Genomic DNA, 15,783 nt, shown 5'->3' on the forward strand with positions numbered 1-15,783 from the left:
AATTTCACTTAGTTCTACTCTAGCTTTTTGTCCAGTTTTACCTAAGTGCTTTTCAACTGGGAAAGCGGCCTATGAACTTCTGTACTGCCTATTTCATTTCCCAAATTGGCAAAATCAATTCACATTTATTTTAGGACTCCAAGCTGCAGTTTTTCTATCATCAAAGGTTTGTTCTTGCATCGGTTCAGAAAATACAATGCATTATAAAGCCTTAAGAGTATTAAGAACAACAGACGTAGCAGTTTTTCAGATCCTCTGATTGTACAACCATCCTTCTCATATACAATCATCACACCTAAACATGCTCTAAAATACAACAGTAACTACTCTGTACAACCTGTATATCTACAACCCCTAAGGCTGTAAAAGGAAAAAAAAAAAAAAAATGTTGTCTTCAGCTAAATGAATCTCTTCCAGAAAAGAGCCGGCTTGTTCCCTCATTAAAAATTGAAGGAAAATAGGCACAGAAATTGAGGGAAATAGGTAAAAGCATGGATCTTGTTCTATATAGTGTATTTAGTTTAATTAAATGTTATATCTTGAACAGTTCTAAATACATTCACTTGATTCATCTTTTGGAAGTGCTAAAATACAATTTAATCACTGTCCACTCTTGCTAAGTGTTTTGGTGGGCATTCTGACAGTGAAAGGCTACAGTCCCATACAGCAGTTCATACCAAACTCAGCAGCTGGAAGCTCTAGATTTAAGGCTCAACATAAGATCCACTTGTTTTTGTTGTTGTTTTTAAGTGAAAATAATTAACTATTGCAAATAGAATCACAGAAGCACCAAGACAGGAAAAGACCTCCAAGATCATTTAGTCCAACTGTCCACCCACCACCAATATTTCCCCATTAAACCATGTCTGTGTTAAGCTCTCTGGCACTTAAGCTCTTCAGACCAGGATTAAACATTTAATGGATCTTTCATGGAAATCATTCAGGTAGATCAGTATTATGTAAAGTGCCTCTACGAGGGAATGGCACTCTAAGCACAAGAGGATTTACCAGTCAACATGAGAATCTGCAAGACATTTTCAAGCCTTCAGAAATCAGCGAGCCACATCTTATAAAGCCAACCTGAAACAAACAAATATCTTGAAGTACTTCCTCACCTGCATCTTTAAATCAGCCTATAATAACAACTTTAGCTGCTGGACTTTTCCATCTAGGCTTTTTCTGTTCACTCTGAAAACAGAAGCATGTATTTCTTCTCATACGATTACTAAAAGCAGTCAAACTGTTGATTCCTTCTCAGGCGGTGCTATCCCTGCAGCCATCCTTTCCTCTGACTAACAGTTTGTATGACATATTTCCTCATCTTTGTTCCCTTATTAGCAAAGCAAGCAGTAATCAGGATGGAGGAAAAAAAAACCAACAGCATATAAACTTGCAGACCAGCGAGATGAAAAAAGAACACCACTGGAGGACAAGGAAAGACAGACTTGCTAGGTCTCTTGGCAGTTGGCATGGCGCAGCATCTGACTTCTTGTCTGCAGTGGCTGCAGACCTTCTAATTCTCAGGTGAAAGAAGCCACTTTTTGCCTTCTCAACCAAAGGAAATTTATTTTCCCCTCACCTCTTGGGCATGAAAATACAAGCTCATTCATACTGCTTAGAAATTTTTTTTGAATTTATCTCGCAGTAGAGTCAACCTACGCTACTCCCCAAGCTGACTCTTTTTTCACTTTCCACCTCTCATCTCCTCTACCAAGCCTGTTCCAGTGAACCTCTCCCCAAAACTTAGATTTCAGAGGTTTGTGCAGCAGTTATGCCCGTTGCTCTACTAATTCTAGTCCCTTTGAATGGACAGCAGACTTTTCCCTTTCCTTCGCTGAAACTTGCCTTATCAAAATGACCAGGGAGACAGAATCCAAATCTCATCTTCACAGAATCTTGAATCTTTTTGGGTGATTTATCAATTTTTATTATGTCAAAAAAAAAAAAAAAAAAAAAAGTAACTCCTCTCTCTCCACAACTTCATCTCATTGAATAAGCTGATATAAGACAAACTTTTTTCTCCTGCAGCCTGAGGGAAGCTCTGTGCCTGCTGTCTCTGTCATCTAAATGACATCACATGCTCTCAACATTTCCAAAAGTCCTACACGTCTTTAGGTGATCTAAATCTCTTCTTATCTCTAGCTGTACTCCCAGTTTCCAATCTCAGCAGTACAACTGATTGTGGGCCTTATTATCAATTTCAGCCAACAAGCTAAAAAAGAAATATATTTTTTCAACTTTGTTGGATGTTTTTCCTCTTCTTTCAAACTTTCTTCTGCCTATTTCTTCCTTAGCTAACCCGCTGCCAAATCTCATTTTTCCCTTTCAGATTGTTCTCTAAAACATCCTTCCTGTCTCTGATCCTTAAACCACAGTAGAGACTTTTGACATTACCCATTTTCCTGCTTGTCTCTCTGGTTTCTTCGGTGTACTGGCAATACTGCTGCTGAAAATACCTCTTGGCATCCAGTTTTCTCATTTCTTTACATTCCACATCAGATCCAGCCTTATCACTTTCAGCTTCAGAACTATATAATATAGTTCCCACATATATTTAAACCTCAGACATTAGTTCAGCCTACAATGCAGTTTGAGTTCTTCATTCCAAATGCCCTGTTTCTGAGTCCTTCCAAAAGTATATTCTGCAAGAAGGAAAAAAAAAAAAAAAAAAAGACACTTTCTGTCAGAAATATACTTCTGAAATTCAAGATCAGCAATTATCAGTCCTACAGCTGCAAAAAAATTATATTACAGCTGATCACAGCAACACTCCATCCATGTTCAGTCTGGAATGTATCATTGAACTTGCTTTACATCTTTCCACAAATAACAGCGAAACTGAACATTAACAAGGACAAAAATCAGTAATTGATTATTTGAATTTTATGAATAGGCAAGGTGAGGAACAATATCCTATATGAAGAGAGAAAGAAAGGATGAAGAGGCTACAATAGGTAGATGTCAAGAGAAACACTACGTGTCATAAGGAAAGCCAGTTGTATTGAAGTCTTTTGGCTCTGATTCTCTCTGATTCTGTGTTGTGCAAGTTCTCCTTGTTATGATTCGCACTTAAGACTTCCCTATGGAAGTGAGGCAATAGCCAGTTGAACAAGGGGACTAAGATAGTTTCACAGTAATTACTGTACCATCAGCTAGGTATAACCTAGAACAGATGTCTTCCACTGGGCTGCCCACTGACTAGAAAAATGGGCACGTCCTTAGAGACCTGAAGATCTGCCCCATCAAACTTCTACATTAGTCCATTTTCAAGACCTTGCAAGGGCAGAGAAGTCATTTTAAAGCAAATGCCTAAATCCAGAAAAGCTTAATTCAGAGTTCTGCTCTGAATGCATTTGTAATATTCAGTCTCTGTCCAGCATTCGGTGATAAAAGTGGATTTTCTTACCTTTCAGCCCACCTTGCCTTGTGGAGCTAATATAACTACAATAAACTGAATGGAATTCTGCCTGCTTTTTTTCTGGCTCTACACAAGTGCAGTCTCATGAAAACAATACTTTCCCCAAACATTACAGCTTAATGGTACCTTCTACTATTGTTAACAAGAGAAAGCAAAAATGCTATCTTGAGTCATGCCTCAAAACAAAGGGCTTGCACTCAGGAGCCCTGTTACTTCTGAACTGAGCACACAAATACAAGCATGCTGCTCCAAACAGCTACTTTCAGTCAATTCAGGGAGAAAAGACAGCTGAAACTTAAACCACTTTCAAACTTCACATTTCAGTGCTTGAGCAAGAACAAAGGCTATCAGGGCTGTAATAAATTTTAAGATTGTGTAATTATTTGTACCTGTCCCTTCCTTTGCAGGGAAACACATAGCAGGAACCTGCTGCCTTGAACTGTACCTTCCAGCCCTACAGCTGTTTAAGATCATTTCTGTAGCTATACTCTTTACCTCTTTGGAGAGCACGTGGCAATGATCGCCAGCTTCAGGAAAACAGCAAAGTCACTTAGAGAAAAATGCATGTGGCAAGAACTCAGTGATCTGGAGACATGGTTCCAGAGCTGCTGGGGCCACAGACTTGTGCAACTTTCTGTCAGATTTTTTATGCAACTGTGCAACTACTTTCTGTATAAGGAATGAAAAACATGAGCCCAAACCAACTGACAAGATTTATTTGTGTGTTACAGCATTCCAGTTCTCTAGACACGCATCTTTAACCATTTTTTCTTCTCACACAGTTGTATTCCAATTATGAGTATTCTGTTTCATTTTTTCTGGCTGTTACAGAAGATACTGAAAAAAAAGAAAATCTATAGACATACATTTTTCAGTGAACTTACTTTAGTAATACCAAGGCAGCTCTTGCATTTACTTTCAATGAGCACTCAAACCATTGTGTTTTCCTGACATAAATGCCTGTGGAGAGAGAATGAACGATAAGGTCTTAAGCCAAAACATTTGTGGCAACCTAGCTCATCATTCAATTCAGAAATGAAGTGCACTCATTCCTTTAATAAATAGAAAAAAAACAAGCTATCATGATTTATGATTGTGTACCTCTAAGCAACACAACCTGAAAATTAAAAACAAGCAGAAAGCTGTCTGTCTACATTGTATAAAGGTTTCCCTTTACAAAGTCAGAACATCAAGAGGTGAAATGGAAAAATACACCTTTTATCATTTAAAATATTGAGTAAGATTTAAGAAAAATATATTTTTACTGTTTTTTCTTTTTTTTTTTTTTATTCAATCTTGATTTGTTCATACCTTTCTCGTCACTATTTCTGAATGTGATCTTCAACGTACAAGTAGTGAGTCATTTTTCTTTCCTTACTTTCCTTCTCTTGTCTTTGTTGTTCTGGATATTGCTACAGGTCTTAGGGCTTAGCACACATGTTCCTCCACCACAACTGTACTTCTTCAAGTTACATTTCCCTTCCATGACGCAGCCTGGTCAGAAAATCAGTTCCATAGGAACACTGTTGAAAGTAGGATTAACAGGACAACAGAAGGTAAGAGGAAAACACTACAGACATGGCACATACCCATAAGATATATTTTACAGAATCATAGAATCGCAAGGTTGGAAAGAACCTACAAGATCATCTAGTTCAACCATCCTCCCATCACCATTACTACCACAAGCTATTAAGCCATATCTCATAGCAGCCTCACCAGTGCTGAGTAGAGGGTGACGATCACCTCCCTGCTCTTGCTGGCCACACTATTTCTAACGCAGGCCAGGATGGCATTGGGCCTCTTGGCCACCTGGGCACACTGCTGGCTCATGTTCAGCTAATCATCAACAAATACCCCCAGGTCCCTTTCTTCTTCACAGTCATCCAGCCGCTCATCCCCAGCCTGCAGTGCTGCATGGAGTTATTGTGGCCAAAGTGCAGCACCCAGCACTTGGCCTTGTTGAACCTTATCCCATTCCCCTCAGCCCAGCAAACCAGCTTATCTACATCCCTCTAGATTGACCCCTCAGCATGGCATGGGAACAAGTTACCACACAGAATCTAATACAGCTTGCCATATTTTTGCTAGTATGTTCAACGTCCACACAATGAGAAATTGCACATTAAACTTATAGACCGATTTCATGCTGATTAGTCTATGAGGGAACTAGGTAACTGGGTTGTTACAGTTCTATCTTTAGAAATGAATCAGAATTACTGCTTATTTAGAATAATTTAAGATGTCTGACTGTGCCTGTTCTAAGCATCCATTAACAAATGGTAGCTTTTACTTGACTTCCCACTGCATTAAACAGGCCATTTCAGTACACAAGACAAAGCAGCTCATCAGCTGGAGGGTGAAAATAAATACACAGGAAGCAGGCATACAAACAGAAGTGTTAAAATACATCTGTCTTACGCCAAGATTCATTTGTAAATTCATTGCAAGAGCAAAACTAAGTCACATCAATGTGTTTTCAAGATGATTAGAACACAATCAGAATTAGAAACCTTTAGATATGGTACTAAGGGACGTGGGTTAGTGAAGAAATACTGATGGTAGGTGGACAGTTGGTCTAGATGATCTTGGAGGTCTTTTCCAACCTTGGTGGTTCTAGGATTGTACCACGTAACGCTTAAATCCCTTTATAGCAATGGGATTCTGACTTACATCCTCAAGATTTCTGAAGTGATTCACAGATGCTGTGTGAGACACAGGAGAGCTAGAATTGAAGACAGGCTGCCCTGTAGTCAATGCTGGAGTAATGCTATCTATCAAATTCAGCTGTTCACTGCAAGGAGCAGTGGGGAAACACTTCTCTGTACTTATAAGCCCTTTGGTTCACAAACCTGAATCCTCTCCCAAAGTGGAATGACTAAGTTTACTCCAAAGGTATTTAAGAGGCGGGTAAACCACCCCTGCAATCTCTTTTAATTCAGTACCTTTGAAATCTCTAAACGCAGAGTTATAGAAGTTATAAATAAAAGTCTAGTCTCTCAATAAGGGATCATTAATGCTCTTTAACAAAAAGTATCAGCCAGCAGGCTTTAGCATGACCTGAAAAGGGAGATACAATCATCCAATCTATTTGGTTTTCAAAGTCCCTCTCTGCATACAAGAGGGATTCACTGAGCTAAAAGTGAAGGAAAAACAAAACAGAACAAAACAAAGCCCCTTAAGCTGCTATTTGGGAAAGCTCAGGTATAAATAAAACAACAGATGTTTCAGTTTGTTTTGTGAAAGGCAGTAATCGAAGATCAGTCATCCATGCATCAAACAAGTGCTCTCGGTCTGCTGACTGAACAGCGGTGTGACAGCACCTCAGTGCCCCTCCGGAGCGCCTTCGAAGATGACTCCTGTAGGCAAAAAAAATGCCAAGGATGTGCTGGTTTTGAGATCTGAGTAAGAAAACCCCTCGGGAGTATCTACAGCACTATTTTCTGGAATTATGGAAATAACCATAGGTGACTGAAGAAATTCAAAGACAAAAACGAGGCATGAATGGGATGTTATGCAAATTAAAGTGATGTGGATGCAAAGATACAACTATGCCTTACAGTTTGGTCCTGGCTGCCAAGGAAGTTCAGCATTGATTCACCAACTAAGTCTTCCTACAGCCATTGCCTCAAAACTGCAATATTTCTTCTATAACATCAGACTTTGTGGTTGAGACAGGACAGGTACTGACCGCAAAGGATAACTGCATCAAAAGCAAGTACTTTGTGGAAATGATGTCAATTACAAAAGCAACTATGATAACAGTAAGACTAAAAGAAGAGCTCACCTCTCCAATGGCATCAAGTTTTCTCATGGCCCATCTATGGAGCAGGTACAAGATACTGTCTCTCTTTATAGGTCTTGTCTGTCTTAAAACTCATGCATTTTAATGGGAACTCTTCAGTATCCCAAGCACTACAGTTTGCAACAGAAGCAGGAAGAAAGGAGCAGTGCAATCTGGTCCCATGCTAAGAAGATGCCCTCCTGGCTCCCAGAGGCCAGGAACAGCTCCCAGCCCTACCCTTCTGCTGGCAGCATGGGGCACAATCCATACCTCCCCTTTCAGGGTGCCTGCCCATCATCCGTGGGGTGCCAGCATGGCAGGCAGGGTAAGTTAGGGGATTGCACAGACAGCACAGGGACACACACAGCTACAGCACCACATCTTCAAAGGAGAGGCGTGTAATGCAAATAGAAGAACGTGCATTCCCAGAACGATGAGTTCTTGTAGCCACAACAGCCTGCCAAAAGGACAGAGGTGAACATGCGACTGCCAACTTACAGGAGACCGCTGGAGAAGAGCGTGTAGATAGCTGAAGGTGTTTACTCACATTCTGTAAGGCTTTAGTACAGCCATTTATCTGTTATATTGCTGCTATTAATCCTAAGCATGCAGTTCACCGACTGAGGGTTAATTACAATCTATTAATAAATCAACAAACCACTTTGATCCTTATTTGATTTAAACCATGAGTCCAAATCCTGTATAAGCACATGCACTTCTCCGTGTTTTTCTGCTCGACACTTACACACAACCTTCGGCTAAAAAACACAACTTCTCATTTTCTATTTTATTTTGTTCTTCCTCACCCTCCCCTGAGAGCACTTAAAATATGCAGGAAATCAACTGGCTAGCTTTACCTGTCAAATTTCCTTCAGTGCTGACACTTACCTCCCAGAACTTACTTCTCTCCAAATTGGAATGATATGGATTTGATGAGTGGACTGTTCAGTGGATGAGGAACTGGTTGCGAGATCGTACCCAGAGAGCAGCGGTCAATGTCCAGATGGAGATCAGTGACCAATGGTGTTCCTTAAGCATCAGTACTGGGTCTGGTGCTCTTTAACATCTTCATCAGTGACATGGAGTCAGTGGGATCAAGAGTGCCCTCAGCAGTTTGCAGGTGACACTGAGCTGTGTGGTGTGGTGAACACACCCAAGGGATGGGATGCCATCACAGAGACCTAGACAGGCTGAGCAGTGGGGCCCAGGAGAAGCCCACGAGGTTCAACAAAGCCAAGTGCAAGGTCTTGTTCTTGGGCTGTGGCAACCCTGACTATCAGTACAAAATGAGGATATAAGAATGGAGCACAGCCCTACGAAAAAGGACCTGGGTGTATTGGTGGATGACAGCTGGATGTAAGCCAGCACTGTGCCTTCACAGCCCAGAGAACCAACCACATCCTGGGCTGCATCCAAAGCAGTGTGGCCAGCAGGGTGAGGGAGGGGATCTGCCCCTCTGCTCTGTGCTGTGACACCTCACCTGGAGCACTGTGACCAGATGGGGAGTGCTCAGTACAGGAGAGACATGGAGCTGCTGGAGAGTGTGCAGAGCAGAGCTGCAAAAATGAGCCCAGGGATGGAACACCTCCCTGTGAGGACAGGCTGAGAGCTGGGCTGTGCAGCTGGAGAAGGGAAGGCTCTGTGAGACCTGATAATGGCCTGTCAGTACCTGAAGGGGGGGGTATAAGAAAGAAAAGGACAGACTCTATAGCAAGGAACTGTGTGATAGGACAAGGGGAAATGGTTTCAAACCAAAAGAGAGGAGATTCAGATCGGATATAAGGAAAAAGCTTTTTAAACAAGTGGTACTGAGGCAGTGGCAAAGGTTGCCCGGAAAGGTGGTGGTGCCCCATCACTGCAGACAGGCAAAGTCAGGCTGGACGGGGCTCTGAGCACTGATGGAGCTGTGGGTGTCCCTGTGCACTGCAGGGGGTTGGACTGGATGGCCTCAAATGATTCTAAGATTCCAACCAAACTATTGGAATTAACCTCTCCCCCCCTCCCTCCCCCCCCCATTAGCAGTTTCCTACTCTGGTCCAAAATATATCTTTTAATTAAGAGTGACTATTGAATTATTGGATTTAGCAAATTAAAATTTAGGACTAATGCTTATGCTAGCTTCCCCAATGCAGCTTTGGAACCAGGTGTTCCAACGGAATTATATCCACTACATCAGATTTTTACATCAGGATATTCTAAGGAAAACACATCTGAAAGATTGCTGGCTTCTCCTTCCTCCTTCACAACTGAAAAAGCAAGCTAAAACCTGACTTCTAGACAACACTGAAAAGCGTCGTCTTTATTTTAAAACTGGTTTAAAAACAAAAAGTTATGGTTCAGTTCTCAACCTCTGCTGATGACATTTTGATAAGTTAGAGGTAAGCAAGGATTATTTCTCATGCTTAAAACTCAAATTCTCAGTCATAGAAACTATAAAATCTGATGCTTGGGTACAGAACATAGGGTCTTACTATTGTTCCTATATCCTAAGTAGCCTTGGATAAAACATATTGACAGATTTTGTACTCAAAGACACTGAAAAAACTCAATCCTTGATGACCAATGACTGACCTCAGATCTTATCAGTCTGTGACCCTCAAATAGTAACATTCATTTTAGAATTATACGTGCATTTAACTCTTTTTTTTATTGTGCACTCTTGGCTTACAATTGATCAAAATTATTCTTTCCCCAAATTCACTTTTCTTTCTTCTGCAGTCAGGAGAAAAACATTCTGTATGATGCATAAAGATTTTTAAAACCACCTAGGCTTGCAAGACACAGCATATCACCTTTGCAACTACTTCTTAGAAGTTACTTATTTTGCAAAACCTGGCTTCTTAAACAAGCACTTAAAGTTTAAAATAACTTCCCAGACCAACAACTGGCAAACTACATTCTTCTTCATTACAGTTTCAGAAAGGAATAGTCATAGAGCTGGAAAAAAAAAGTATAAAAGCCTTACATGAATTAAAAAAAAAGTTATTCATAATTAACTTTTTTCAAAGGTATTGATCTGAGTGCCATACAAAGAAAGTGATTAGTGGAAACCAGACCTGCCAATAACTCCAAGAAGGGGAAAAAAAAAAGCCCTGCAGTTATAGTGGTGGAGCTGGTTTTCATAATATGTTTATTTTGTAGATGCTTGAAATTTAAAACATTTGTAACTCACGGAGGGTAACATCATGCAAATTTTAATGCCTGACTTATATGAATGTTCCTACCCTCTACAACATGAAAAATCACCACCTGCTCTGTGTTAGTATTTAAAGTTGGCAAGCAGCCACAATGCTCACTGATCTTTTTTTTTTTTCCCCTCACTTAATTTTGATTAGGTGGAGGAAACATTACAGATTACCTCACATGTCAATCTATTAAGTGCCCAATGCTCATGCAATCTTCAGCTTCTGTGGGCCAGTAACTTTTCCTCCCCCCTCACACACCAAAAGTCAAGAAATTAAAACGAAACTTGCATCGCAGTGAAAATCTGTACATTCATTACATTCATTTAGCACTGCAGTGCAGTTCAAAGTTTATCAAACAAAAAATTGTTCATAAAACACTGCTGGTCAGGGGAAGAAACACCTTACTTCTCAATTGCATGCTCCCTAATTCCAGCTAGCATTGCTCCAATTAATAGATTTGTTACTCCCTACTTCTTCTTTCCCAGCCTTTTTCCACATTATCTATACTTCTTTTTTCTTCCAGGTGATACAAAGAAAACCATTCCTCTATTTCTCTCTCTATCCAGAACATACCTTCTCCCATTACTAAGTCATGTCCATGCCTTTCTGTTTACATACTCCACCTATGGAATGTGGAACCAAAGAAGAGAATATCGATTCTAGGATAAATCCTTCCCCTCTTCCCCAAAAGCACCATAGAAGCACAGTAGGAGCCCATCTCCAGTTAACATTTACCCAGCACATTCCCACCTCCTCACTCCTTTAACACATCTGAGTCACCAGTTGAAGTGACTGGAAATCAACCTGCTGAAGCAAAAATGCATGAAGTTCACAGTTATTTGACATGCATTTCCACAGCAGCTCACATGTGGAAAACTGAAGAGTTCCTCTTAGAACACGTAAACTTTGTCTGAAAGACAGAGCCCGCGAAGAGAGGCAGTATCTTGGATCAAGTCCATGGATGGTCTATGAGAAAACTTAATACCTTTGGAGAAACAAGCTTTTAAGCCTTCATTTTAGGGACTGTAAAAGTTATAAGATGACTTGTACTTTATCTCCCTTTCTCCAGGAGTACTACCATTCTCTAAAGGAAAATGAAAGATGAGTCCCTTCCTCGTGAACTGTTATGCATTAGGCTTGTCAAGAAGATGGTTCCCCTCCTCATCACAGTATTTTATACCTTCTCACTCATTTCTTCCAGCCAAAATCTGGTACAGAACACCTCCTTCTCCCCCAGCTCTTAAATTAATCTTCTAGCCAGTTAAATACTGCATAAGTTGCTTCTTTCAAAAAAGCATTTTTTGTAATTTTGAGAATTGAACGTTAAGCAGCAGGTGGCAACTTTAATATCTGCATTTGTCTTTGAATCATAGCTCAATAAACCCTCACAGAATATTAAAGCTTCTGCCTACCTTGTCTACTTGGCCTGTGCACACCATCCTGTCAAACTCCACCTGCTGGATAATCTTCTTATGGCAGGCCGAGAGAAGCTCTGGCACATTTGTTAATACAACACCTAAAACAATGATACATCTGTTTTAATGATGCACTTACATACTTTGCATGCTTTTCCTTCCGACCATTCCCTACCAGCACTACAACCAAGTGAATCATCGAGTAAATTACTTCTTCTTAACACCTCAGGAGAACGGGCCTTACTCATACTTAAGATCAATTCCTAAAAATATTTATCTACAGGAGAAGTTACAGCCCCATGCAACAGGAATGGAAGTAGAAAATAAACTTCACAATTTTCAGCCTCTAAAAACAGAAAAGCAGAAAGTTTGGCAAGTTTGGAAATGTGATTTAACTTACCTTTAAGCACTACAATATACAACTGGTATAAAGTTCCTTGCAATTCCAAAAGAATGCCAATTCCAGAGAATGCCACTTGTAAGCTAATTAGTTTAAACTATACGAGTCTGTTTGTGTGCTAGTTAACTTTTCTGCTTGCTACTTCTCTCAGTAAACTTAGTCAAATGATGGTATGGTCTGTTAAAGGTGGAATGAAGCATCAGCCTTTTCTGTGGTACCCTACCCTCCTTAATGTTTAGAAACAATCATTTTTGCATTTGTAAGTGGAAGGAGAACTGAATTTGTGTTGCAGGTTGTATGACCAAGATGTTATAATTGCAATATAATCAAAAGAGTAAGGCAAAAGCAAACAAGGATCACAAAAGAGAATAAGTAGAAGAGCTTACCCTTGGGTTGAGCTCACTAGAAGATACCAAAAGAGGAGGATCTCCAGAAGAGATCCTTCCCCTCTGGTAACCAGTTCTTAAATAGGTCCAGGAGGGGTGGAGCCTGGCTCCCCCCCTTCCGGTAGCACAGGTGAATTGCCTTCAGCTGTGCTCCTCTGGCTGACTCATGGCTCACCTCAGGTGATTAATCAGAGGTTCAGGCCGTGACTCAGCAGTTCCCATACACAGGTACAAAGAAGTATGAACTAAAGATATTGTTACAGCACTTATTTAATCACTTCCTCTTACACAAGTCAAACATTCAACTTTCAAATGTTAACTGATAATATCTTTTTAACTATAATTTCCAACAGACAAAAACCATACAAAGTTGGCTAGATCTGTGTATTTGCTGATATTCTCTTCTAGTATGACTTAAATTTATTTGTCACCAAGTAGAGTTGTTCATTATGACCTACCATCCTTCAGGAATAATTTGAAAATACAGCTCAAGACTTGCAAATCATACCTGGAACAATCTGTCCTACTGAAATACTGGGAGAGGAATTACATTTGAGAACAGTAATTTAATCCAACTGGGAGAGAATGTACTACTTAGAATAATGCTCAAATACTTCTCTAGAAAAAGAAATGAGTGCCATTTTACACAGTTGATGTAGCACAGGCATTCAAATTCCTTGCTGCATGCAGATTATAATTTCAAAACATTGTAACAAAATAAGTAGAAGTGGAGACGGTCCACACAAGTTTGATAGGAGCTTCAAAATAACTTTTATTACTTATGAAGAACTATTTTGCTCCTCTTCTACTAAGTTCCTCTGTTTTTGCTAGATCTCCAAATGAAACTGTAGCAGAACTTCTCTGTGCAGGTCTCACCTAAGAAGAAAAGAGGAAAAAACATATAAGGGCTGTTTTCTAAATTAAAATATTTTATAAAATTTGTTTAAAGCCTAAGTAATTTAAAACACATCTTCAAAGAGTCAATAGCCGAGCTTCATATTACCTGTGATTTGTGAAACTTCCAGCCAGTCAGGTAGAAGATCTGAAGTGGGGCAGGTACTGAGCCACCGCTCTTTCAATACATTTCTGTCATGGAAGGAAGGGAGAAAAAGAAAAGGTACACGGAATATCAGTATTAAGAACTCATAAATTCCCAAAACAGTCAAATTAGGCATGGCATACTCCTCATAATGACTCTTGGTGAAAGATTTGGGACAGTAAAAATATCTCATACTGGCACATTAACATAGTTCAAATTCTGTCATTGTAATTAAGGTTAAAAATACCTGTACTAAAACGGTATTTAATTCTTTCTCTTGGGGGGGGCACCCTCCCATCCCCCCCCCCATAGAGGTCAGAGCAAGTAAGTTTTTAGAGTTGTTTCAGGTTAACTCTTCAGCTTACTTTCTCCTCAACTCCTACTTCAGGAGTAAAACAGATTCACAGCAGACCACAAAGAAGAAATCTCTGACTTCTGCTTCCCAATACAAAACTGTTTGTGGAGCTACTCTCCTGACTCATTAGATTTCAGGAAAAAAAAGTAATGCTTTCACTACTACCATCAGCTTTAATTGGAGTTATGAAGCAAGCATTAACTATTCCACCCCTGTGTTGCTGACACAGAACATGGTTAGGTTTCTGCAGTGTATACTTGCCTTGTGAGTCTTCCATAACCTGAGACGATCCTGGATGGTTTACCTGAACTTCATCGCTATCCTGAAAGAATTCAAAAGCTTAATTTTGGAGCATATCAAGTTAAAACCAGAGCATTCTATTAACTTTCAGAACCCGCCACTTCACTTCTAATTGAACACACTATTACTCAGAAAAATACACTGCCTCAACATTTCTGAAGAACTTTGTTTAGTGGCTTAAACCTAATCAAATTTTAATTGAAATGCCATTATTCTTTTCTTGGTTTTAGAAGCAGCAGCAGGAGTGTCTCAAGTTCTTTCAAGCAAATCTAACATTCTCTGACACTTCTTGATGAAGACCGGGGCAAACTCATCTGGGCCACTAGCCAAAGATACACTTCACTTGGTTTCATTGATCTCAGCACAGCCAAGAACAGAGGCAGATCAGACTAGTTCAGAAACTTACTTAGCAAAGCACACTCCATGCAAAAGAAAGGAATTACTTATTATGCTTTGCTAATGTTCCTGTAAATGGTGTTTATTATACAGCTCTGATGTTTCAGACTACTTTTTGATTGTTAATTACCACAGCCAGGGTGCTAAAAGCCAGCACCTGACAGATGTCCCAAATCCAGTATGAAGTGGACAGTGGTGATCTATGAAGAGAAAATCCCCTTTCCCTAGCCCTAGGTAGCTGCAAAGGGCAGGGAAACTCGTACAGACTGCCTCCCAGAGACACTGCACCAATAAATATCTGAATTTGGTGAATCTACAGCACAGAAGAAAAAACATACTCTTACTTTTTTTTATTAATACTATGCAGCTAAGAAATTCCTGCAGTTTTGTTTTTTTTTTTTTTTTTTTTTTTTTTTTTTTAATATGAAATTAAAAGCAATCTTGGATAAAAGCATTCGCAACAGGAAACTCCTAAAAAAATAACCTCAAATAATTTTCTTCCAAAAAGGTACAGTTTAAGATAATTTGGATGCTTCTACTTTCTCAGAGGAAGGCAACCTGAGTGCCTCAGGAACTCCTTAAGAGATGCACAGGCCTTGATTTCCAGTAGTGGTTTTTGTACTTCTATGCTCATGGCAGAGCAGTGCCATTCTTATGTCTGCTTTCCATTTTTTCATTTTTATTTATGTATTTATTTTTAAATCTAAGAAGAACAGCAATATAGCAACTCAAATGCCAAGGCTGACAGGCTGCTTTCCTTGCCCAGATCCTACTGAGAACATCAACCAATTCAGCTTCTTTTTTATATACAGAACTGCCAGCAACTGCTGGTTTAGAAAGAATAGGCATTTTACATAATCAAGCTAACAAGGCAGAAAAGGCCACAACTAATGTACCTCGCTTACTGCGTTGAAACAAAAGCCCTTTAAATGGGTATTTCATTAAGCATTAATCACACTACCTCTACCCACGCTAAAAAAGAAATCCTTTAATTGAGCAGCAAGAAATTTAAGCTGGTGAAAACAGTTTCCATTAGTTAAAGACAATGGTGCTAAAGCAGAAAACAAGCATCCCAGGTGGAAATTCACCAAGACCCCCACTTTCT

General features: G+C 39.8%; 2 long non-coding RNA genes across 2 annotated transcripts; both read right to left on the minus strand.

Moving 5' to 3' along the window:
• Window positions 1-2,525: 2,525 nt before the first annotated feature.
• Window positions 2,526-12,027, minus strand: LOC122193649. Its single transcript, XR_006182947.1, has 4 exons — window positions 11,800-12,027; window positions 4,730-4,941; window positions 4,303-4,378; window positions 2,526-2,642 (listed from the first exon to the last, which is right to left on the minus strand). It is a non-coding gene; the product is annotated as an uncharacterized LOC122193649 (long non-coding RNA).
• An 813-nt stretch (window positions 12,028-12,840) lies between these two features.
• Window positions 12,841-13,676, minus strand: LOC122192741. The gene is made up of 2 exons (XR_006182691.1): window positions 13,592-13,676; window positions 12,841-13,464 (listed from the first exon to the last, which is right to left on the minus strand). It is a non-coding gene; the product is annotated as an uncharacterized LOC122192741 (long non-coding RNA).
• Between the last annotated feature and the right edge of the window lie 2,107 nt (window positions 13,677-15,783).

The sequence above is a fragment of the Lagopus leucura genome, unplaced genomic scaffold (assembly GCF_019238085.1).
Source record: "Lagopus leucura isolate 7727_CA_CO unplaced genomic scaffold, USGS_WTPT01 Super-Scaffold_73, whole genome shotgun sequence".
NCBI classification, from domain to species: Eukaryota; Metazoa; Chordata; class Aves; order Galliformes; family Phasianidae; genus Lagopus; species Lagopus leucura.